Source organism: Drosophila novamexicana, unplaced genomic scaffold (assembly GCF_003285875.2).
Source record: "Drosophila novamexicana strain 15010-1031.04,08,12 unplaced genomic scaffold, DnovRS2.1 tig00002161-arrow-arrow-pilon, whole genome shotgun sequence".
NCBI lineage: Eukaryota > Metazoa > Arthropoda > Insecta > Diptera > Drosophilidae > Drosophila > Drosophila novamexicana.
This window is the reverse complement of record NW_020824952.1, coordinates 131,687-135,636: the sequence shown is the minus strand read 5'-3', so window position 1 is coordinate 135,636 and position 3,950 is coordinate 131,687.

Here is a 3,950-nt window from a genome sequence, read left to right as displayed (position 1 = left end):
AATTCTCGAGACATGCTTCAATATAGACACTTAGCGATAAAATGAGAGTCTAGGCAAGTAAGAAGCTCTGAACTGAACCCTCTTCAAATAGAAATACTTGATATACTTTATACCAAAATGGAAGCAACATGTGAAAGTGGGTGATTCTAGCTCTTCAAACATAAGAGATTTGCTCAAAAAACAGGATTTCGATATCGAGTTTTATCGATTGCTCGAAAATCGGGACAAATTATCGATTATGGGAGACAAAAATGGACGACTCGTCTATTGGGGTCGGAGATGCTTTCTTCTGCCTGTCACATACATTTGCTCAAATACATCATACCCTATTTACACATTTTCAATGGGTATCAAAAGCGTGGAAATATGATAATTGTTCTGCCTTATATATACGAGAATTTTAAATGCATTCAAATGAATCTTGGCTTGAATGATGCTTGTGCTTCTGATCAGGAATATATATATATATATATATATGTGTTCTATGAGCTCCAGTTTGTAGCAGCATGTAGAGGCTGGCGAGCGGCAGGGGGTGGGCGAGGGGTAGGGGCTGGCTTATCGCAATTTAAGGCCAGAGTTTAAAGTGAAAGCATCGCGGCACGAGATGCACGCACTTTTGCCCAAAATTCTGACGACTTGTATTGATTTTTCGTTAGAACTTCATCACATGCGTGCGACCCCTCGCTCTACGCCCCCGGGCCCGGCCACGCCCCCGTCTCTAGACACACCGTACAGAGCTTTGGAGTTGAGGAACTTTTGAAAAACACAAACACAAAACTTCTCAGAGGTCTATAAAAGCCGTCGCCGTTGAAGAACTTTCAAAAAACAAAAACAAAAAAAAGTGTTACAAACTTTTGCGACGCACTAAATGTTATCAATTTTGCCGTTGTTATTGTTGTTGTTGCGTCTAAGCCACAGCAGAGCAGAAGAAAAAAAAAATGGGCCAAAATGGGCCGCACGCAACTCTTTAAAGCATCAGTGCCACGCCCCCAACGCGTCCCGCCGCCCGACAAGCGCGCGCAATATCAAAAAGTTTGCAATTAGGTATTGTCAAAAGTTTGTTGTTGTTGTTGTTGTTGTTTGGAACTTTGGCGACGGAACGGCCTATAAAATAATGTGAACGAGTGTGACCAAGTTTTTCCTAGCCAAATCTGGGCAAGCGGGCCAGCGGGCCAGCATGCCAGCGGGCGGGCGGCTGGCCGGGGGCGGGCGCTGAGGCACAGCAACAGCTGATCAACGCCGGCGCCCACAGCTGTTCGCTGGGCGTGGCAAGGCGGCGAGGCGGCGGGGCGGCTGCTTTTTGGCGAGACGAAACTTTGTCTCGAAACAAACTTTGCAGCCGGCCCCAAAGAGCAGCGCGAACAACAACAACAACAACAACAACAAAAACAATCGCAAAAGGATTACTTTTTGCCAGTTATCCTTTTTCGTGTGCTCTGTGCAGATACCACGCACTTGCAATTAATCGATGAAAGGCGCTTAGTTTATCGATATATTTGAGGCGCAAGTAAATCGATTAATGTGTTTCGACCAGATCTGGTCACACTCAATAAAGAGGATCTTAGCTCAATTTCAAGTCAAGCCAAGTTTTTTCACATTTCCACACCTGCATATACAATTATTTTGATGTGCCGCACAATGCCGGGCGTTATCTGCATTTTCTTTTGTAATATTTTGCTATCTAAGAACTTTGTGTTGCATAGTTTACGGGGTATTTGGTGCCAATAAACGCGCGACGGGTTCAAAGTTCAGCGTTCGGTATAGGCGCGACCACACACACACACACACACACACACACACACACGCACACACACGCGTAAATTTTGTTGCTTAAAATTGGCGTAAGTTGAATTTTTTTCTACTCGGCCAGAACCTAACCAAGTTTTGAAGTAAACTTTTCTACCGCGTGCTATCTCGCTCGCTCTCGCTCGCTTTCCAAGTTGTGCGGCGCCTTTGCGGTGTTGATAGGCGTTGGCGAGCCGGATGGCGGGTGGCGGGTGCCGGAGGGGGAAGGGGAGTGTTCGCTTAGGAGCGGCCGGCGGCGGGCGGCGGGCTGCGGGCGGCACGCCTTAAAGTTTAGTGGTACGCAAAGTTCGCTTTTGCAGTTACTTTTAGCATTCAGTTTTCCCAGTTTTCCCAGTTTTCTCAGTTTTCAGTGTCAAGGTCGTTTGGCAAGTTGCCGCTGCCGCTGCCGCTGCCGCTGCTGCTTCTTCTTCTTCGGCTTGTCTTTCGCTTCTTGGACAACTTTTGCTTTGGCCCAAGTTCGCTTAATGAGCGTTAAGAACAACAACAATAAAAAGTGTGTGCAACATATTTAAAACTTGCCGCCGTTTTGATCGTCAGACCTGGCCAAGAAGCGGGCGCCCAGCGGGGAGGGGGGGGGGGGGGGGGCTCTGTGTGTGGCGTCTAGCCGTGACCGAGACCTAGACCCAGCCCATTCCCCACACCCGCCCCGTCCACTCAGCGAGCAGCCAGCCCTTTGCTGTTTGTCATGTGTTGGAGCACAATGTTTGGCTGTGAACTTAGTTTTTGGAGACTGCTTCGAGGAGCACTCAACAAGTTGTGGGGCAGCGGCAGGGCAGGAGCAGGGCAGGAGCAGGGGCAGGGGCAGCTAGGACAACGGCAACATAATCAAGAGGAGATTATGTAATTAGTGTGCAGCTGATTGATGAGTCCTGCCAGCTCGCCCTCTCCCACTCTCTCTCTCTCTCTGTATCTCTCTCTCGCTTGCTTGGGGCAATCAGGCGGCCTGCGATAAAATTTAAATATCTCCACCCTACCCCCCCCTGCCGACGCAAGCACTCAAAAGCTAGCCCCCCCTGCCCAGCAGCAGACAGCCTGCCAGCGTTCATTTTGCGGACGGTAAACAAACAAATAAAAACAAGATTTTGGCCCCAAACCCAAAATGCCAGGCGAGAGAGCTCATCAGCAGCCATCAACCACCAAGTGGCGTGGGGGGCTGGGCGCGGCTGGGCGGGGGGAGTGGCTCAATGAGTGGCATAAGAATAGATGCGAGAGTGTGCCGGAGGAGGGTGGGTCCTCGGCTAAGCTGGCTCATCGACTTGTCTGTGTAAAATGTCACAAAGGCGGCCGGGCCGGGCCTTTGTCCGGCACGGCACGGCACGGCACGGCGCGGGCCGGTAAACTTTATTAAGGATATGCAAATATCCTTAATTCGAAAATGATTTTTAATAGGATCGAATGGAATTAGTTTATTACTTTTAATGAATTTTTTATGTCGCCGCCAAAGTCCAAGCACGAGAACGTCGCTCGCCTTTGTCCGGGCATGAATATAATGGATTTCATTTCGAACCCGGGTCTCGGCAAAAAGCCAATCACGTGGTTTGGCCGGCAGCTGAGCCAAGCCAGGAGCAGCAACAGGAGCAGGACACTCCAGCCATGTCCAAGCAAGACTAATGGTCGTCTCCTGATTCACACACACACACACACACACACACACACACACTCTTCGAGTGCGACTAATTTGCTTGCAGATGATTTATTGATTTAAAGAGCCCAGCCCCGACCCAGACATCGCCAGCCCCTTCAGTCCGCTTGAGTCATTGTTTATTTTGATTTTATTTTCCCGTTTTTCAGTTTCTTTTTTTCTTCTTCTGCTGCTGCTTCTGCTTCTTCTTTTTCGTCTTGCGGGCCTAATTGATTTTTTCAGCCAGCTAATTTCGCCCAAAAGAGTTTTCACCACATTTGCTTCGCATTTCCAAACTTTACTCTCTGCAATACATATATTTTATATATATGTATATATTCAAGTGCGGTAATTAAAAATTGTCGTAAATCAGCTTCGACGAGCGAAACGCCCAAAAGGGAGCGTGTCTGCAGGGTTGGGCGCCCAAGCAGGGATCTTAAAGTTTAGCCTAATGAAATTCTTTGAAAAATCACAATGCAATTAGCTGAATGGCACTTTAAATCCAAAGATTGTTCAAAACTTG